General features: G+C 38.7%; 1 protein-coding gene across 3 annotated transcripts in view; it reads left to right on the top strand.

Moving 5' to 3' along the window:
- DMD (dystrophin) overlaps positions 1–22,899 on the top strand; it is a gene marked incomplete at both ends in the record, with an annotated part of 1,846,964 nt that overhangs the window by 1,454,152 nt on the left and 369,913 nt on the right. The gene's annotated exons all lie outside the window — the stretch shown is intronic.

Below are 22,899 nucleotides of genomic sequence, written 5' to 3'. Positions count from 1 at the left end.
AATATTAATCTTGCATTTGGTTGATTTTTGTTAACGTGTTCAGTTGGAATAAAAGAAGATGGCCTGTCATAGTTAATGATCATACAATTTTCAGACAATTATTTTCCCTGGATAAAAAAAAATGCTTTCTCTACCTTTAATGTTAAGAAAGAGAAGGTGGCATGTTTTCTTGGTTTTTTTTAAGAGAGTCTTCATAAGAAAAGATTCATCATTAGAGATGAAAAACTATGGCTGAGGCACTTATATTTACATTGTGCTCCCTTAATAGGGATGTGTGTTCACAGATTTGTTAAATTATTGTGGTGTATATAAGGCAGAGCTGTATGGTAAAATGTACTTACAGTGCTTTAGCTTCACCTTGGTAATAAATTCACCCACATCCAAATCTGGAAACTCCAGAGTCTGGAGACGATAATAGTTAATTTGTTTGTACATTAATTTAAATGTGAATTAATTGAAAATTACAGAGATTGTGTTCCATAAATAACATTAGGTTAGAGATAGCGTTGCCTTTTTTCTCAAATGCACTTTATACTATTTATTCTACTATAACTCGTTTTTCCATTGTAATGCTAATGCATTATTAATTAACTCCATTACACTGTACTTTAAAAGTCAGAAATGTTGCATTCCTTAGAAATCAAATCTTTTTTGCTTGAAAAGTTGATTATGGTTATCCAATGTTTTTATTTAAAAATACTCAAAATTTTCACTCCTCTATGTCTGACTTTAGTTGGTATGATCCTTGAGAAGTAGTTATGAATGGGAGATCCTGCTGTACTGAATTAGACCATTTATATCCCGTACAGTCCATCTCTTTTCACTCTCAAGTATCTTATTTTTTGATTGCTACTGGAATTAAAAAATATTCCAAGTTCTCCTTTTACACTTCTAGGTTGTGTGCGATATTAGCAATAATTTAAGTTGGCGTGGTAACTTTTGTATGTCACATAAAAATGGCTCATCCGCTAAAACAGAGTTCCTTGCAAACTGAAGTCTAGTATTTGATTCTTAAATATAGTTGAAGTTATTAGAAATAGAGTTATATTTGGTCAGAAATACCATGTTTGCAGCCTGCAATGCTTTTTAAAATTACTGTGGAGGGAGTCATCCTTGGATGAAGAAAGCAGAGCACATACAATAAAATATGAGAAAGAAACATTTAACATTATATTCGGCTCAACTTTAGACCCACTGAGTAAATGAAATAAGAAATAACTGTATTGTAAGTTAAAATATTTTTTTTTAAACCTTGGGAGTTGTCTTTTAAAGGAATTGTTGCACTGGCATAAGTCTGAATTTTCATCAGGGCTTTTGCTATGTTTTTAAAAAAATGTCTTCTCAATATATGAAGGGCAAAATGTGTAGCAGTATCTCTGTTTGCTTCCTTTTCAAGATGCAAACACCATTCTGTTCACTGTTTGATCTTGGCTGTGCAGCAAGAGCAGTGATTCTTACATATTAAAAAGAAACATTAGTATGCAAAGGCACAGCAGCAGCTGTTTTATTGTCACTTACTCCCAGCTGATTCATATATATCTGTCCACCCATGGAGCAGTAATTTTTGACTTTCAGTGAAGGCTGATGGGTAGAAGGGGGGAAAATATCTTCATGAAATATCTTTTTGTTTCTCTAGCTCTCTGTCAATCTCTCTCTCTGGAGCATGATACTTTTGGCTAGGCTAGACTATTTGCCTATCACTGTTTATCAGCCACTTCATAGCATGTTTAATCCTCCAGAAAAACCTCATAATTCATGAGTGCTGCAAGCACAAGTGGATTAGGAAATGTCTTTCTCTTGAATGGAATTAATGTGGTTGATGTCACTATGAAATTTGTTGGAATTTTTTTCCTCCTCATGTAAGGAACGGTATAGGGTGGGAAAGTGCCTGTTCTTTCCCATACTGAAATCCAGGACATTTTTATTGAGGTAAATGAAGTCCTGCTGGGTGCTTTAAGGGAAAAAACTCTTTTTGATAAAGGTGATTAGCATGATTCTGTATTACATGAAATCATAATTGTTATAAGAGCGGCCTATAATTAATTTAAAAGTAGTGCAGCACTGCAAACCAGATGACAGGGACTGAGTTTCACTAACTTTTAAGTTCAGGGCTGTGTTTTGAAACAGCTCAAGTGTTTGTTTGCTTTGTACTGCACTACTTATCATGTGTGAGATTGACCTCAGATTTCTGATCTAAAGACTGGGAATATTCCTCAAATGATAAAGGTAATTCTTCTATTCAATTAAGCATTAATATGTATGGAACTTATTTGGAGAACAAACTGCTAGCCTTCATCCACTTCTATTTGCTCAATAGCGTATGGCTGATTCTCTGGGTATGATGATAGCATTGTTCACGAATCCAAACCATCATCTTAAAAAAATTATATGAGCAAGTTAATAAATTATTCTTATTTATTGTGGGCCAGCAATGTACGTGTTGCTCTACAAAACAGAAAGGACAATGGTCCTTATCCCAAGGGACTTACGATATAGCAAATAAATGATTATCTATAAACATTATGCATACATGATACATACTGCGAAGGTCATATCATCACTTGATCAGTGTTATTTAATAATGTGATTAGAATTCATACAGCACGTTATGCATGTGAAGTAGTCTATAGACATGAACTAATCATCACAAGAACCTGTGATGTTTGTTGGTAAGCATTACTATCCCCATGTAAGAAGAAGCAAGAAGGGAAGCTGAGATCAAAGGTGCAGTGACTTACCCAAAGGCAGACCATGAGTGTCAGAGCCAATATTACAATGCAGGAACTCCTGATTACAGCTGGACGAGAAATGTTTTTTCTTATCTCGTGAATAATTTCCAAGATTTAAAAAATTTTCACATCTCAAATTAGGATGAATAGTCAAAATCCTGAAAATATTCACAAACTGAATGACCCAAAATGAAAAAGAATTAGTTTATTCTAATGTTACATTTTGCTAATTTGGAACATTTTTATTTCAATCTATTTTTAACCTTTTTTTCAGTTTAAATTTAAAAGGAAATCCATTTTGAACAGGAAATCCAGAATTTTTCATTGAAAATTGTAAAAACAAAATGTTTTGACAACTTCAAAACTTTTTTCTCAGTTTTTTGTGAGTTGGGAAACTTTGTCAAACCCGACCTTGTTTCGCAAAATTTTGGTTATGATGAATTGGCTTTTTTCACTGAAAAACTTCATGAAGAAATTTCCCTGCTAGCTCTACTCCTGATTCCCAATTCAGTGATCATTATTCCACACTGCCTTCCCTTTAAAATTAATTGTATAGATAGTAAATATTTATCACTGTCACACGCTGTTTTAATGGATGGGAAACTTGACTGGATCTGCAAGCTGCCGGACAGCTTTAGGATGAAGGAGGAATGTATATAGGGATAAGCCCCTCTTCCCTGGCATTGCCAATGGAGAACCACAGAGGTGCAAGTCAATTGGCTCTTTCCTCCCACAATCATTTCTTTAAAGCTTGGCCTGTTTTGTTTTGTTTTCCCCCAGGCTCCTTGCCCCATTTTTAGCAGAACATGTGCTCCCTCCATATAAGTTATATTGTATAGGAACTGTGTTTTCATGTTGCTCTGTCTAACTGATTGTCTGTTCAAAGGCTCAGGAAGTAACTTTTCCCATCTGGGCCAAATTGGCCGGGGATTAATGTTCCCCCCCCCCTTCCTCATAGCATTATGATTAGGGTAATACACAGATTAAATAGATACAGGATGTAGGAATTTTTAACATTAGAAATTGTACGAGTGTCAGCTGGTCACAACATGCAGCAAGTGTCCAGTGTTGGTGAATGGCCAAAGGGCCAGTGACTAGTAAATGCAAGACATGGGTTTCCACTGATGGACCCCATGTCAATGGGCAAAAGGGAGCCCTGAAGTCCATACAGGCCAGGTTTCAGTGCCTTATAAAAGCTGCTTTTTCAATTTGATGTATTTAATGAAAACGACATGTATATATTGCACAACTGTGACCTGGTTTTTTTTTTCTTCTTTTTTCTACTTCTTACTCTTCCCCTTTGAGTTATACTACCCAGGGTAGTGTGTGAATGAAAGTGGATCTCTTACAAGCAGACAAGGAAAGTTGGAAGCATACATAAAGCAATAAATAACTGGGAAAGAGGGAGGGAACACATTAGCTTTTCTAGAAATTCCAGTGAAATTCAAGTGCCATCCAGAAGATTATTTTCTTGAGAATAGAAATAGAGCCCTTAATGTTTGCTATGTGATGTTGTCATGAAGCAACGAAGACAGGCAAAACTTACAGAACATGAAAGCGTTTTGTTTTTCTTTTGGAGAAAGTTTAAAGTGTTTCAAACAAAGACAATTATTATGGAGTGAGTCTACCATGTGCTGTGACTCTGATCATAACAGTGAACAAGGTATGGAAAATGATCAAATAAAGATTGTATCTTTAATTTATTTTAAAGCTCAGTCTATTAAATTGAACTGCATTTGGTGAGGATCATCTCATGTTAATTCTGTAGGGGGATGGTTGCAGCTTACACTTTCCCCCCTCCCCTCCTAAATTAATGTAAGATGGAACACCTGGGCTAGTATAAAGAATGTTTAAGCAGAGCTGTTTGTACAGAAAGGTAATTGCATTTTGCATAGAATTTCAAAATTTGATTTCATTCTGATTTGGAATGAAAACCAAACATTTCAAAGTTCTACATGAAAGGGAGAGCCCTGGGGGCCTCAGGCCTGCGGTAATCCTGGGGCTGGGTGCCACAAGGCTACAGACCCTGAAAGTCCAGCAGTCCCCTACTCCAAGGCAATCCACTTAGCTGCCTGGCCCTAAGCCAAAGACCATGGGAACCCAGGATGCTGAGGAGCTGGGATCTTGGAAGCTGGGGTTCCCTTTGCTTCTAGGCTCCTGGCTTCCTGTCAGCCTGCCTAGTGAGCTGCAGAGAAACCTGAGAACTTTGGGTCCATGATTCCCAGAGCTTCCAGGCTCTTGGCTCTTCATTAGCCCATCCAGCGGGCTGCTGAGGAGCCAGGTAGGTAAGGTGGGAGGAAACCAGCCAGGTTTCTGATGGAAGCCTGCCTGTTTTCCATAGACTTTAGTCTAAATCAAACTATCTCTGTGGGTTGTTTCAGCTTCCATGAAATGGCATTCTTTGGTGGAAAAACGTCCTGTCAGACAATTTCTGGCTAGCTCTAGTTTTAAGACACATATGGTTGAAACCAAAAGCTTGTCAGTTAGAGGCTTTGTGCATAAATCTCCCACGCAGGCCACAGGCAATTAAGTTTTAAACATGAGGAGATGAGAATATGCAATAGAACTGAATCTAGATCTAGCTTTTCAGTACACTTTTCCTATGAATATGTGTCAAAGCACTTACAAGACAGCAAGTTAGACACTAGTAATGTTGTGATCATGCACAGAGAAATATAGTAGCCACTTGCAGCAGGCACTAGTTCATACACCAGTTTGGGCATCAGGTTTGCCAATTAACTGTTACAGGCAACGTGCTCAAAAACAAGTGGGTGTGAAAAGATGCTTTAAGAAAGGGCCAGATGCTAATGGGATTTTAAGAGTGATGGTGTTTTGCTATTCTTTTCTGCTGGAGATATTAATGTGTAGAATGGAGTAGAAAAGATAGCAAGGGAAACTTCAGCCACATAGTCAAGCTAGAAGAAAAATTAAACAACTAACTGGAGAGGGAACGTTGTCCTCAATACTAAGAGTATCCCCTTCACTTTACAGAAAGTGTCATGACAGCCACAAGAGATAGACAAGTCTGAATTTCAACTTCACTGTGCCAGCCAATCCCAGAGAAGTTAGGGGGAGTTCACTTCAAGGTAGAACAGGCAATGTTTGCCCTCAGGACCACTGGTAGGTAGGGCATTTGTTCAATAAAGCTCTTCTGCAGCCCCACCAGTGAATGCTGGTAAAGGGAAGTGCTGATTTAATGTATATCTGGGCCATAACCACTTCCCAAAAAGTTGTGCCCATTTTTAAGCTCCCTCGGTCTCCCAGGCTGACTTTTTGCCACTGGGGCTTTGAGGCAGGATTTTTGAACTCAGCAGTGATGAATTAAGACCACAGTATGTGAAGCTAAATGTAGGTTTCCAAGTAGTGTTTTTTTCCACTGACTCTCAGGAAACTTCCAAGTTTTATCATTGTCTTTTTAAAATCTGTTGAAACAAACTTGCACTACAGAAGAGGTATAGTTGACCCAGAAATAGTGTGTGTCAGAGAGGTTTTAGGAACTGTGAAAATAATGATAGAGGGTGCTAATTAATGGGCTATTTCTTCCCTCTTGTAATTCCATTGGCCCACAAAATGAATTTGGCCCATTATAATTTGAGGACATTAAGTAGAAAAATACATCTTTGATAAAGATTTTATCTTCAGAAATATTGGAAAACCCCTAAATTTAAGGGTCAAGTGTATATTTATTTCTTCTCTTGTTACTAATGGTTTGAGTATATCAAGGGAACATGTCTCTAACCTCTAAGATTTTGCTATCCTTTCTCAAACTCAATATTTTTTGAAGAAACTAGGGAAATTAATGTTCCATTGGGTGGATAGGACTTCTTATAACATAAATAATTTGTCTGGGGACTTCACACATTTAGAGGTGTTCCTTTAGATTCTGTTGATCAGAAATCATTAGATCAGAACTCATGAGTAGAAAATAAGGTTAATATGCCTTCAGCACTTAACAGTTCATTCACTGAGGGGTGGGGAGTCAAACGTAACTGCACATTCTGATTTCCTGATGATGTAATTATATTAAACCTGTGCATTATAATGCAATGTTTGTTTCTACGAGCATGTATTTGCATGCATCATTTGTCTGAACTGACAGCAGTGTAATAGTTGAGGTGATTTGCACATTTATAACACTTTCTGGAGAATTTTCACACTTTACATACTAGTTACTCCAAGGAGTTATGTAATTATATGTTGTGTTTTATTAGCTAATTTAAATACATCATGTGTTCCCTTGAGGCCTAGATTGATACATGGCCGTATGCTGGAGATGAAAATAATGAACTTTACTGTCTGCTTTAGCACTTGTGGTAATATGAAATCTCAGCTGTGTTAATTACCCTTGTGGTTTGTCTTTGTAGCAATAATTATATGTGACATTGCTTTCCAGTTTATGTAATATTAGACATAATTCAGAAATTGGCATGGATTTATCCTGTTATTATATCAATGTAATTTTTATAAATTAAGCCTGTAGATCAGTAAAATTAGATGTTTATATCCCTGTAAAATTTAAGAAGGCAAGAATCCATGTGACAACTGTTTATTTAAATGATAACCTGAGAGCGCTTCCTGTTTGAGGTAGCAACTGTATCACAATAAAAATGAACTCTGTTGTTGAATGCCATGGTTCTTATAACACATACATTCTGATACCAAAGGTCCAAGAGTTCCTTAGATAGGGTATGGTTACTCTAAAGGATATATCATTGGGTTAATACTATTGGCCTGAAATGTGTAACAAAATATTTCTCTGACCCCCTTACCTTACCTTGTTCAGTTATGTTCACTTCCCCCAGTACCTGAACAACTTTACATCCACAAGAGCTGACGATGTGCTTATACCAAAAATGAGAGTAATGTGATGTACCTTAAGTTATATTTTAAAATGAATGGTAGATGTCCTATATAATCAACTCAATGCTAGTTTTCAGTAAAAACACAGGAAGCTGATAATAACTGAGGAGTCCGTGTCCAAATTTCTTCTCAGACTTGCTTCAGGCTGGCACCTGGCATCATGGCTTGTGAGAGAAACCCACCTTGTTTTCCTGTAGCAGCCTTCTTTCAGTAGCAGAGAGTTTAGATACATCTCTTGTAGTTGGTAACATAGCAGTGCTTTGAGAGAATAAAGAGTCCTTCCAACTCGGTTTTAAACTTAAAGCAGAATACGTGAATCTTGTCACAAGAACAGCCTTACCTCAGCAAAAGGTGTTTGGGATTGGGTGGTGAACATAGCTGACAGGGAGGTAAAAAAGGAAGCTGTAAAGTTATTGTTGGATTTATTTGATTTTAATGTCAAAAAAGTGATTTTGTAGTAATCCATTTGATGTGTCCATAAGAGTATTCTCTCCCTGTGCTCTGGGTGGCTGATTTACAAAGGCACTATCTAGTTGCTTGCTAATATCTGGACAGTGAGTAAGTAAATTTCTTTACTCTGTCTGCTAAGGATTCTCCAATAAATATATATAAGCATTTATATCTAAAAGATCTTACATTTTTTACCAAATTTGACCGGGCAAATTTGCTTTTTACAGTGAAAAATCACCAATATTACATCACAAACTTTACCTTATGTTCTGAAGTGGCATAATAATTGTCAGGCCCATCTTGACTGCCTGTGAATTTTAGAACAGTTTGAACATTGGGCTTTACACAGAAATGCTGTTGCAACCTCATATATGATATGGCTACATATCATCCCATGATGAACAGCTGAATAAGTGAGTCTGAGAGGTATCTTACCTTGGGATATATTATAAAAAAAATCACTTGGAACTGTCTAGTTGAATCTACAGGCAAAGTGTTTGCCCTTCTCAGTATTTATATTACTTCTAGGGAAAATTCACCTTTGGCAGGGATTCTTTAGTAGTATTCAGATGGGAGTAAACTCCATCATGGTCAGGGAAATCACCTAACTTTCCCCTCAGTTTCTTGGCAGATTTTAATAAGGAGATCCCAGGAGTCCCTGAGATCAATACATCAGTGGGAGGAGGAGGGAGGGGAAACAGAGGGTTGAAAGAGAGAGATCAAAAGGGAAAAGAGGAGGAAAGAATTGAAGGGGAGAGGTATTTATAAGTTTTAAAACCAAATGGTAATGACCTTTAGGATGGAAGGATGTGGAGTTAGCATCTTGGGAAATTGAAAGGAAGGAGTTAAAGGATGAGAGTGGTAAGAGCACATTTCAGAAATAACTTAAGGATTCTTTCTGGTAGCTCAGAAAAAACCATGTCCTTGGCAGATAAACTCCAGCCTTTGGCCTCCAAATTTGTGTACCCAGGATATGGTTCTTATTTCTTTAACAGGGATTCCCCTCAAGTTATCATCCAAATAATAATATGCTATGCCGCCATTAGCTGGCTGGGGTGAATCCAGTTTTTTAAATCTTGAGTTCTAAATTGAGAGCATATTGCCAGTATGACACCGTAGGGAAGGCAACACTTGGGAACTGCCAACATTCTCCTGAAAAGAAAACTTTAAACTACAATCCTTTTAGTTAGGCCTGTAATCCTTACAAACTTCTTATTCCCCTGTCTTCATACAGTACCACTAGTTTGCAGATAGGACCATTTTATAAAAAAATTATACAAAAGAAATGTTTTTTATCAGTGCTTGTATTTTAAATTGAATGATAGCTGGTCATTGGGTTAGGGGTTGGGAAAAGAATTGAGGAGAAGAAAAGGGTTACTTTTGCAGAGTAGTAGCTCAGACAGAATTTTGGCTTCACTAGATGTACTATATACATGAAGTACAGTACAAAAAGTCTTACTCTCAGGTGTAGAGTTCAGGTTCAATTAGGTCAGTTTTTAAATCTGTTTATTTTTATAAACAGATGTTTTAGACAAGTGACATAAGGGCCCAAGAGCCCTTAAAGCAGTTTTAAATGTCATACATTTCCACTACATTAAGATGAATGTGCTGCTATACGTAACACAATGATAAGGATAGTTATCGCCCCAAAGAACTGACAGTCTATAATCCTTCAAACATGCACAGGAGTAGACCTATTGAAGTCAATGGGACTATTCTCACATGTAAAAATAAGTACACACATAAGAGTTTGCAGGGTTAAGTCTTAAAGGACAAGCATACAGAAGACAGGACATACTGGGAAATTTAAATGAAAGACTGATGTAAAAAGTAATTTTAATTATGTTTGTTTTTAATTACTGACTACCACCTGTCCTCTGGATAGGATTTTTTTAATGGTTCCATATGGAGGTACTGTAGTTTTATTTCAAAGAATGAAAAAATGAATGTTTCACAGCCAGCATGGTGGTCAAGCAACATTCTGAAAGATTGGCATCCTGCTGTACTTGATTCTGAGCCTATATGATTTTATTCAGCTTTATCCACAATGGTATTTTCCAGTATCGCCGTGTGTTTTGGTGTGGGGAAAGGTGTGGAGAAGAGGAACAGGAGGGTTTTGGTGCTCTGGGGAATGGGAATGAGAAAAAAAGAAGATGAGAATTGAGAACAGCCATGTACCACTAAGCTGCTGCATGGTGCTGTGTTAGTTATGAGCTGAGTATTTCCAGAGAAGTCTAGATGCTGTTTGTCAATGGTAAATCTGCAGTGCCACAGCTGTTCTTCCTAGCTGGATGTCAAAGAGAGAGAGTAGTAAGAAAATTGCGGGGGGAATGAATGCAATGCATACATCAAAAAACAGTGTGATTGATTCATTTGGAGTGACCTTTTTTAATGAGAAAAAGAGTAAAAGTGTTAAATGCTGCACAGTTCATGTGGGAATTTAATGGATTTATTTGTGCACTCTGCACCAAAGTGTCTTGTTTTACAAGTCGTATTGTATTTGTTTTACAGATGTTGTATTTCTGTTAGTAAATACCAAATCTTTCTTATTTTATTTTTCAGTTAATTGATCTGGCACTTAAGTGGAATTGGGAGGAAGCAAATATTCTTAAAGATTCCTGTTATAGAAAAAAAAAGTGACATGTTTTACTTCCCAGCAATTGTAATATAAACAAGTATCACACTTTATTGATAAAGAAAACAATATAATATTTTCATGGCAAAATATATGAAGCCTTCTTTCCAGAGTAGAGTGTGTTGAAGAATATATATATATATATATATATTATATATATAGTTATAGTTATAACTAGAAAAACATGCTAAGTAAATCATAATTAGTAGTGCAGTTTGTGCTATGGACAGCTTAGATATTCCAAGTGGAGTACTGTGTTCGTATTGAACACCTGCTGGCAGTTCCCAGTAAATTTATCACTCTTAAATTGTAAGAAATCCCCCACACAAAGGGTGTTGCATATAAAAGAAGAAAGGGAAATTTGTTTATTTGATCTACCATTTAAACATCTTTTTATAACTAAAATAAAGTTAGAAGACAGCATTATTTGGCAAGCAAATTCATATTAAGTGCAGTTGCTAGACATATTTGTGTTTTTCATTCTGATAAAAATTCTGACCATATTGATGGTACCAGTACAGTGTAATTAGAAGCTGTGAGTCAGGTCAAAGAAGAGAAATACATCATTAGAGTGCAGGGCTATTCTCTCCTAAAAACTCACTGACATCACAGTTTTGGAATGTTCCAAGTTTTTAAAATGTTGCTTTTCAGAATCATTTCTTTGAGCTCCAGGAATAAAAATCCACTTAGGAATAGTTTATTCATGTCTTAAAAGAGGATGACTGCAGTAGCGACAGGGAAGTTACTCCAACCCACCTTTTAAATTGGTGCTGGAATTTTAATCAGGGGCTCCAAAAGCCAAGCAGGCCCCATGTAACATAACACCACACCTCACCAAGGACATAGCCATTCCTTTAATTTATGTGAAGTGGAGCAGTCAGAAATAAGTCTGTTTTCCGAAAGGTTGAGCATTAAGAAGGGAAGTCTTGCTGGTGACCAAATTAAAATATTGTATTAAAAATAATGGTAGGAATAATGACTACCACTGACCCAGTTCAACACTTTTCCCTTGTAAGCGTCATGGAAGGTCAGGCTTAAAAACGGATTGTAGTGGACACTTTTCACACACAAACTAATACAGTTTTGAAACAGATAGCTGGGAAGGGCTGTGGTAGCATGACTTATGAGAGCTTGTCCATACCAACACTAAGCTCGTGGCAAGCTGGGGTGTAAATGTATCTCGCACTAGCCTACCAAGCACTAAAAGCTCCACAGTGCACTTTAGTCTACCTCAGTGGCACTCTCAGCCATATGGACATTGTGGCAGGACACTAATCAGGAGGCAAAGCCGCCCAGTGTGGGAAAAGGAGGAGCAGTTTGCCCTGGGACCCACCACTGAGAATGTTCCCAAATTGAGTGTGTCAAGGTTCCTTCCCCACTCTGAACTCAAGGGTACAGATGTGGGGACCTGCATGAAAAACCCCCTACGCTTATTTTTACAGCTTAGGTTAAAACTTCCCCAAGGTACAAACTATTTTACCTTTTGTCCCAGGACTTTATTGCTGCCACCACCAAGTGTCTAACAAATATATAACAGGGAAAGAGCCCGCTTGGAAAGTCTCTCCCCACAAAATCCCCCCAAGCCCTACACCCCCTTTCCTGGGGAAGGCTTGATAAAAATCCTCACCAATTTGCATAGGTGAACACAGACCCAAACCCGTGGATCTTAAGAACAATGAAAAAGCAATCAGGTTCTTAAAAGAAGAATTTTAATTAAAGAAAAAGTACAAGAATCACCTCTGTAAAATCAGGATGGTAAATACCTCACAGGGTAATCAAATTCAAAACATAGAGAATCCATCTAAGCTAAACCTTAAGTTACAAAAAGACACAAAAAAGGGAATATACATTCCATTCAGCACAACTTATTTTATCAGCCATTTAAACAAAACAGAATCTAACACATATCTAACTAGATTGCTTATTAACCCCTTACAGGAGTTCTGACCTGCATTCCTGCTCTGGTCCCAGCAAAAACAACACACAGACAGAGAGAAGAGCACTTTGTTTCCCACCCCTCCAGCTTTGAAAGTATCTTGTCTCTTCTTTGGTCATTTTGGTCGGGTGCCAGCAAGGTTATCTTAGCTTCTTAACCCTTTACAGGTAAAAGGGTTTTTCCTCTGGCCAGGAGGAATTTAAAGGTGTTTACCCTTCCCTTTATATTTATGACAGAGTGGCATTGAGATCCAGCGCACTGGGACATAATGCCATTCAGATTTTGCCCTGCAGCCCCTCTGTCATAACTGAGAGGCCACAGAACCAAACCTGAGTGGTGCTTAGACCCTACGTGCTGGGTTACAATGACCGGAGCAGGGAGCCGAGCCACTGCTGCGGGATGCGTGCAGTTGTATGTATGAGGTGAAAATATTGTGAGTGCGCCCCACATCTATTCTGCTTTGAAACAGGATTAGATTAAATTGCACTAGGGAACTTTTAGCACAGGGCAGCAGGGTTCACATAGAGAGTGAGTTATGGCAAGCTAATGTGAGGAAGATTTACACCCCAGCTTGTCACAATCTGAGTGTTCATGTAGACAAGCCCTGAGGTAGAGAGTCATTAATACAGGATATATTAGAGAAGAACAAAAATAATCACAATCAGTAGTAGAAACTGGGATAGAATGAATGTTTTTTTCTGGGCAGCATCACTCTGAAATGCTCCAGAAGTTGGTCCCTCTGTCCCATTTTTTCCATAGCCCTTTAATATGCCTCATCCATGCTCAAGTAGTTTGTTTTAACACAGTACCCTCAATCCTAGAGAGTGGTTAGGTGGGGTCCCTGCAGTTTTGCTGTGTTTGTGCCACGTTTAGTCTTGGCCCACCCAACTCCAAATTGCTTGAAGTGGAGATCACAGATAATACAAACTTCCAAAGATTTCTGTCATACTTATTTTCTTGATGATCAATGTTATATAAGAGATTTTAATCACATCCTGTAGTGATATAGTACAATCTGCATTTAATTTACCTATTTATCTTCTGTTGCTTATAGAAGCACATTTGTCTGAAAAGTGGAATAATTAACTTAAATTGTTTGTGGAATCCATTGTGGATTTTAAGGGAAGTACTTTCTGCTATATGGCAAGCTTGAAAAAGATGATTTGATGGCCTCCCATATTTATACTTAAGATTGCTCTGCTCCAAAAAGCTTGACTTGAATTCTGATTGTACTCTAGACAAAGATGATTATATTTCCATGGGACCAGATAAGTAAAAATTATGTTCCTCAGACAAGTAAAAAGAAGAAATTGGGAAATATTTTGTATGTCAGCCAAAAATCTATTAGGCAGGAAAATATGGATTTGGTCATCTGAGATATATAATTGAGAACCTCTGTTAATCTGGATGTAAGGCAAAAATATTGTGGCAGATACTAAAATCTAATTGTGCATCCCTATGCTAAATTCAAACTAAAGTAATGGAATGCGAAGACGAGGAATAAAAGAAAGTTAAGGAAAGATTCTCTGTAGAGCACCTGACATGGCAGCCACTTTGCACTGCCAAGACCTATTTTGTTGAAGGTTTTCAGACTGCACTGAAAAGTAATTCAGTTCCAGGATTTATAAACCACACAATGTCTCCATTTTTTAATGAGATTATAAGTAGCATATCACAAGTTCCTCCATATGCATGTACATCAAGTTTTCATAATATTAACCATTCAATATACTTCCCCTTTACCTATCATGTACAGCTGTGGTTAACTGTAGATTGGTAGATCACACTACCAAAAGTGACAGCCTTTTTGACCAGAATAATTTTGCATATATCACCACCAGGGGTGAAAGTAAGTCGAGTGATTTACCGGTACTCTGGGGCCAGCTCTGGCCCCCCGAAGGGGGCGGGGCCTAGGGCAGAAGGGGTGGGGTTGAGGGGGTCAGAGCCAGCCCCAGCCCACCCTGTAAGGTAAGTGCCCCCCCCAGGTAGCAGCAGCAGCCTGGGGCTCCGGGGGCTATATAAAGGGCCCGGGGCTCCCCTCTTCTACTGACCTGGCCCTTTAAATAGCCGCCAGAGCCCTGGGGAAGCAGCGGGCTCCAGCAGCTATTTAAAGGACTGGGGCAGCAGAGGAAGCTGGAGCCCCAGCCCTTTAAATAGCCCCTGGAGCCCCCGCTACCCCAGGGCTCTGGGAGCTATTAAACGGCCTGCAGCTCCGCTGCTTTTACTGCCCCCATCCTTTAAATAGCCCCCGGAGCCCTGGAGTAGCGGTGGCGGGGCTCCAGTGGCTATTTAAAGGGCCCAGGCAGTAGAAGCAGGGGAGCCCCAGGCCCTTTAAATAGCTGCTGGAACCCTGCAGCTGCTACCCCAGGGCTCCAGCAGCGGGGCTCTGGAGGCAATTTAAAGGGCCTGGGGCTCCCCTGCTTCTACCGCCTGGGCGGTATATATATATATATAATATATAATCTCATGGGTCTTTATGGTAACACAAAAAGCTTATGGGCACCACAGTAATTGCCATGTATTCAGTGTATAAATTGACCAATACTCACTAGGATTAGCACCAGGGCAAAAGGTCTCCCCCCCCCCCCCCCGACCCCAACCTACCTATTGGGCCCAGTCCTGCTGCTATTGAAGTCAATGGCAAACCGTCCATTGATTTCAATGGAAACTGATTTGGGCCCTTTTACTGACAGCAGTGTTGTAGTGATATCACAGGATTGGTGGTAAGGTTTTTTTTTTCCCCTTTTTGTAGTAAGGTATGTAGTAATTGGGAAGTGTGGAAATCAGATGGATCTTCACTGTTGACATATTGTTATTTCTCACACTAGGCTTGCTGCATTTGATCTTGATGAACAGTATTGTTCAGTTCATCTTTACTATATTATTAGTTTAATATGCAATAGATACGACTGCCAACATTTGTTTAACCTTAATATCTCAAACTGTATGTTTCCAGAAACTGTATGTTTCTGTATGTTTACAGAAGCTGCACTTGCTTTTAAATGAAAGTACTCTACAATGTGTGAATAGACAGGTACTTTGGTTAGCAAAAGATTATGGTATACTTTTTCAAGATAGATAATATCTATTTCTGTGTATTTGATCCACTAATGTGAAGTACGGCGCTTTCTGTGTATGTAGAGGTGGCAACCATACCATTTTGAGGTTTAATCTAGTCCTCTCTCGTAGCCAGTAGTGTCTGGTCAGTATTTGGATGAAATTGGAAAACTTACAGCGGGCTGCAGCAAGTGGTTTTAATGATTCCATAAGTGGCATTCGTCCCTCTGAAGAGACATTAATTAACAAATAGATAGAGGCACAGTGCTGCTGAAGATGCCATCTTTTGGTTGAGATACAATTTCAGCCCGTCACATGGGGTGGCCCTTTTAGGGGGTCAGGGACCATCCTACCTGTGACAGGTTCCTGTAAGGGAGAACATGCCAACGCAGACCCACCTGGAAGTAATTAAATTCCTAGTTGGCTGGTTGACAGCTAATTTGCCTGAGAAAGCATTACCAGGGCTCAGCAGGATGATTCCTAGAGCCAGGAAGGCCCAGATTTACACAGATACTTACATGCCTAAATCCTAGGCTTAGGCTCTGACGTGTCTGTTTTGTCTCCACTGATATCTATAAGACTCCCATGTAGGCACCTAAATTCACTTTGTGTCTAAGTTTTCAGGAGAAAAGTTCCCTAGGCGCCTATGTTTCTGCATCTGAGGATGTGCACTGCTCCCTTACTCTAGGCATCCAGATATCTAAGTCCCAGAGTGATTGATGCACGGGGGGGAGATAGGTGTCCCTCCACCCAAGCCATGTGCAGGGCCTAATCTAGAAGGCACGATCAGAGGCCGGCTACTGGATTGGGTCCCATTCAACATTGGGGATGTGGAAGAGCCAAGTTCAACTCCCCACTCTTACCCAGAAGGGGAGAAAAGATACAAATGGGTTTCCCACATCTTAGCTGGTTGCTCTAACTACTGAGATATCAGATACTCTTATATGGGGCTCTCTCAATCCCTCCTGTTCCACTGTGGATAAATAGTAAAAGAGTGATTGGAGCAGGAGGACTGGACCCTGGGTCACCGACTTCACGGGTGGATGCCCTATGCACTGAACTACACAATTTTCAAATTCCCTAGAAGATGCAACCTTTCATTGCAGGGTCTTGAGAGCAATTTTGTAAGGAAATTGTCTTCTGCCCAACTAAGGCTACAGGTTCAATTATTCCTGAAAGTATGACTGTCTGCATTGTTTGGATCTTTTACATGGGGCTCTAGTTTTCTGTAGCTTGCATCTACTAATCTAGAGGTCCATTTGTGGGTTAAAAATGGGTTTGAAGAGGCTTGGATGATAAGATGCTGTTTCACATTGGTCTTGCATAGGGTAACTCAGCAGAATCAGAGGAGGGAGGCAAGAGACAGAAGGAATGAGAATAGCAGAACAGTTCTTCAGCTTATTTGTTTGTTACTCATTGACAATATAGTTGGCAGAAAGTTCATCTGTCCAAACTAGTGTATCTAAGACACATGCAAAATTTACAAAGAAAGAAAGAGGAGGGACCACACAGCACTTTTTCTAGGATCAATTAAGAGTTGATTTTTTTTTAATCTGGTCTTTTTTCAGCATTAGTATCAACTGCTTCAGATCCCAATGTCTCAGTGAAAACTTTGCTTGCATTCTTAATAATAATTACTGCTTACAAAAATTCTACATCTTCTAATATGGTTGAAAAGGTAACGGAAAAGCAAAAAATGCCACGCATACCAATAAACAATTGTAACAATCAGAACAAAAGGTGATCATTTCTATTATATTTCCTATTCTGTGTAACATTTATTTGGTTGGTCTGTATGACAACTGTAGAAGCTTGATTGACAGATTAATAATGTTTAACAAGATTTCTCTCCTCTCCCTCCCCCGCCAAGATTGCATTACAAGATAATTGTATGATAGTCCAAGAGGCAAGGCAGAGATGGGGCCTCATGGAAGGGGTGAGGTAGCGGCAGAGTCGGGGGGCAGGGGCTTTAACCAAAGTAATTCTAAAAGTAAATGTGTGTTTTGTAGTTTGAGTGAGGTGCCTCACTGAATGTTTATATTTTATTAAAACCCCTCTTTGCATTACAGTTTTTAAAAAGTTAATACATTGACTTTTAATAGCATACTATATTACTCTTCATTTTTTTCATCTTTGACTATACTTTTGTATCGTTGTATGGAAAGGTGTCAGTGATGCGGCCCTTGGACCAATGTACTAGTCCTCATGTGGCCCTCGTGGTGATTTGAGTTTGAGTTCCCTGCCTTAGAGGATGCTAAACCAAACAAAAGTTGGAGCCACTGAACCTCACGAGTTCACTTTAAGCTTCAAAATGTCATTTGCTGTGGGGCAGCACACAGTGCGCTCACTGCTATTTATTGTACTGTTTATTTCAAAGTGTATTTCATCAATGTATATAATAAAATGACACATCCTTTCTTTCAATAAACTGAGAAACTGCTTGAAGAGGCCAGATCAAACCTATGAAATACTCCTGTTCTCACTTCCAATACACCAACTACAGCTATGACAGTATATTAGCCTCAACACCCGATCTGTTCTTTTTTACTGTGGTGTCATAATTTCATGTTTTGAAATGTTTACATCCTTTTAAAAAAACAGAACCAGTCATCTTGTTTTAGGCTCCAATTTGAATGATGATAACCAACAAAAAAGGTTTGATAGCCTATGAAAAATATTGTCAGAAAATATGTGATCTCTGCAGGACCATCTGTATTTGCTTGGATACTTGTTATTTCATTATATTATGCTTGGGATCAGACACCCAGCATGTTTTCAGTCACTGTTGTCAAGTTGTAGGCTAGCCAAGATAAAAACAGACTCATTGTGTAGACTTTGCATCCAGGATTAATGTAATTTTGTGATCAAGACATAACAGAAAAAAGGGGAAGGGTGGATCTGATGTTTCCTTTCTAAGGATGTGAGTTCCTTACAGTAGGCTTAATCCTGAGAGGTTTTGAACAGAAGCAAATCTCATTGATTTGAGATGGAATTGCAGATGCTCAGCACCTCTGGTATTGGTTCCAAATGGCCTCTCTGCAGCAGATTTTTTGAAAGAAGTACAGTTAATTTTGTTTTGACATTTTTGAGATGTTTCTATTGACTGCGTAACACCTTGGTTGAAATTTGGCATTGTTCATGCCAGAGATGCAGAAAATTTCAGTGAAATACACAAATAAATATCACATTTGCTTATGTTTAAAAAATAAGTTGCATTCTTTATTATTTTCAGCCTGATGTTGTTTCTACTTTTTCATTGTTATGTCACTTTCACTGTAAGTGTAAAATAATTAAAAACAAAGAGAGACAAACTGAACCTGGCAGAAATTGAAGGGATTTTGTGGTAGCTGAGTGTAGTAAATCCTTGTAACTTTGAGGAAATCTGTCTTTATTAACTTTTGCTTTTTGCTGATGATTTCTGTGTTTTCATTATAGCTACAGAACTGTAAATTAATTTAACATGAAAGGATAAAAATGTTGCTTTTGAAATGTTTCTCATTAAATTTATGAAAAAATATTACAATAAATAACAGAAAAGAATGCCTTTGGTACCAGCTTCTGTTTGCTCAGTTATTGCTGTACCAAGAATGAATTATTGCACAGTTAACTTGGAGCTAATATTATTGAAATTACATTACATAAAACAGATGAGCTGCAAATATCAAAAAACAGCCCAAAAATGAAAGTACAAGCTAGGTCCTTTGAAAGTGAAATCTCTATGTGTGCTACTGTGAGTTGCATATGAATGACAGTTTACTAGAATTAAAGCCAGTCGTACATCAGGCTTTATGTTAATTAAGTGGAAAGCAGGGTTTGGCTAATTAGTTTATACAGTGGAGACGTCCAGTAGTGAGTGATATCTATAAAACACAATTTTGAGAGACATGTATTGCCAGTTTAATTTGAAGGCACGGTCTACTACAGATATTATACTGGATGAGTATATGCTTGATGATGTATTTTTAATTAAATATGTAACCTGTGATGGAGGGATGGAATCATTTTGTAAGTTTTCATGGGGAAATCACTATTCTAGGGTCCATTAAAATATCAGGCCATTCCGCATAGCATGATGATGATTTTTGTTTGTTAGTGTATCTTAACATGGGAGCTGAGAGATACTATCTCAACAGATGCTATTGGTTTGGGTGTCTTACTATGGATACCAATGTTTTTGCCTCAGATGCAGTCATTTGGTTCAGTGTCCCAACCATTGTCTGACTATTTACATTCAGCACCAGATTCTGCCAGCCTTCATTACTTTTGAATAGTACCTTAAATTGATTAACATTAGTAGAACTACTGAAGGACTACTGTACTAAGCAGCTTGAATAATGCTGGCAGATTCTGACCCTCAGTTTACATATGTTTTTGTCTTTTATACATTATTATTAAAAAGGTAGTAATATGGGTATTAGCCCATCTGGTCTTTTGGAAATTAACGAATATCTTACTGAAGTCTCTCAACTACTCTCATACTTACAAATCCTTTCAGATTACTGATGAAATACCTAAGAGTACTTAATTGGTAATCTATGAACATTCACAGATACAGTAAGAAGTAGTAATAGATATACAGTAGCTTCAGTGATACTTCTATACACAAATCATTGCAGAGTTGGCATCAGAACATCTTAACCATTGATGTGACATTGGATTTTGGTGAAGTTAACCTATAGTCAGTAAATATTTATGTCCAAGAAATTGCTCTTATTTCATATCAGGGTACCCATGCCCTTTCTTTGGGGTTTTTGTGGTCCTCAGACTTCTTAATTTTCTAAAGGACTCCAACAAGCCAAATAGAAATGGTGCCTTTGAAACTCTATCACATGTTTAGTTGGCACTAAAATATATTCAGCAATAAAGATGTGTTTATAATGTACACTATACTCAGTATATAGGTTATTTGTTATGAATATGGTGTTTGGAATGTGATGTTAGCATTTGGCATTCAATTTTGAGACTGTATGTTTAAGGATAGTATCCATAATATAGAGCTCATTGCACTGAAATACCTAGGCCTTGAGAATGATGAAGATGAAATCTTTGATCATATCAGAATGCATTAGGTTGTGTATCATGTTTTTAAGATAAAATGTTTAGCAAACTTAAAAACATCTAGTTCAATTGTGTCTTGTAGTCACAGACCATAGCAGAGGGTAGTGTGAAGTCATACTGTCCTACAAGGAACATGAGAAGATCTTCTGCAATGCCTTTTGGAGTTCTTAGGCATGTAGCATCTGTGCAACTTAAAAACATGAGAACAGCCATACTAGGTGAGACCAATGGCGATCTAGCCCTGTATCCTGTCTTCCCCCGACAGTGGCCAATGCCAGGTGCTTTAGAGCAAATGACCAGAACAGGCAATCAGCAGGTGATGCATCCCCTGTCGTCCACTCTCATCTTCTGGCAATCAGAGGCTAGGGACACCCAGAGCATGGGATTGTATTCCTAACCATCTTGGCTATTAGCCATTGATGGACCTATGCTCCATGAACTTATCTAATTGTTTTTTGAACACTGTTTTAGTTTTGGCCTTCACAACATCCCCTGGCAATGAGTTCCACAAATTAACTGTGCGTTGTGTGAAGTAACACTTCCTTTTGTTTGTTTTTAAACCTGCTTCATATTAATTTCATTGGGTGATCCCTGTCTCTTGTGTTATGTGACCGAGTAAATAATGCTTCCTCATTCAATTTCTCCACAATCTCATGATTTTATAAACCTCTATCATATGTCTTTTCCAAGCTGAAAAGTCTGTCTTTTTAATCTCTCCTCATATGAAAGCTGTTCCACACCCTTAATAATTTTTGCTGCCCTTCTTTTGTACCTTTTCCAATTCAAATATATATATTTTTGAGATTGGGTGACCAGAATTGCATTCAGTATTCAAAGTGTAGTTGTACCATGGATTTATACAGTAGCATTATGTTATTTTCTATCTTCTTATCTATCCTATTCTGAATGGTTCCTAACATTCTGTTAGCTTTTTTGACTGCCACTCCCCACATTGAGCAGATGTTTTCCGAGAACTATCTGCACGGACTCCGAGATTTCTTTCTTGACCACTTCTACCACACTGTCTTATGCAGTGCACATTACTTCACACACAGAGCCATGACCCCATTATTTTCCTACCCATTTCCCCACCTGGAAAGTAAAAAGGAGGGAGTTACGCTTTCTCAAGAGAATGCAGTTCTGCCTAGGCTGGACATGGACTATCTAAGCAAAGGAAGTCAAGCTTTTTGAGCCTTTTGTGAGAGAATATTTACTGAAAACAAATGTTTAAATTCTTAAATATATGTATGAGCACTGGAAATCTGATTCTAAGAGTTGCCCTCACCGATCTGGAGAATAGAGCAAATACTATGAGACCTAACTGTCCAATCAAAACTAAGCAATCCTGCTCAAACATTGGTTAATGAATACTCTGAACAAATTGCTCTCTCACAATATACAGACCAAAAACTATTTGCTAAAATATTTAATAATTTAAATAACAAATAATTTTGAGAATATAATAGGAAGCTCCTGGAAAATGAATGAACAGAAAGAGACTAAATATGATCAAATATTCAAATGCTAATTACCTACTCAATTCTACTTCCGTGTTCAGATAAGTAAAGATAATGGGAGTGTTCTTAAGTGGTTTTTATTTTGGTTTTGTTTGTTTTTTGCTACACTTATGTGGCAAGCCTGGGCGGGGGGGAAAATGGGGTGTCAGAACCTTGCCACTCTCAAGTTCACATGCTAGCCTCCCTCCACGCAATATCCCCTTGGTCAGGGTAGTGTGTCCTAATGGCCAGAGTTCCCCTTGCCATCGGCTCAGAGGGGATCCGCCCATAACACCCCAAGCCTCTGTGCAGCTTTAACGCTGTTTTCCTCTAAAATTCCCCTGGGTCACTTCCTACCATAACCTCCGGGTCCTCCATTTTGGGGGGTCCTCTGATCTGTTCCCCTTCTGTGACATACTCCATCTGGGCATCGGGGTACATCCTGGCTTGGCCGGCCTCCAGATCCTGGAGCGCAGGCTGTCCTTCCTCGGGAGCTGGCGGTATGCCTCCTTCCCCTCCGGCTGTCAGCCCAGACTGAGCAGCTCTGCACGCTTTTATACCTGTTCTCAATTTGGAGCATGCCCAGAAGAGCCCCAGGGGTGTGGCTTCCTCTGCTAGGAAGGAAGCGTTAACCCCTGTGGTACCAATGCTGGGCCGCCCCGTCACACACCCTCCCCG

The sequence above is a fragment of the Lepidochelys olivacea genome, assembly GCF_965140295.1.
Source record: "Lepidochelys olivacea isolate rLepOli2 genome assembly, chromosome: 1".
Classification (NCBI taxonomy): Eukaryota; Metazoa; Chordata; order Testudines; family Cheloniidae; genus Lepidochelys; species Lepidochelys olivacea.
Note: the sequence above shows the minus strand (reverse complement) of the source record. Positions and strands in the feature narration are given on the sequence as shown.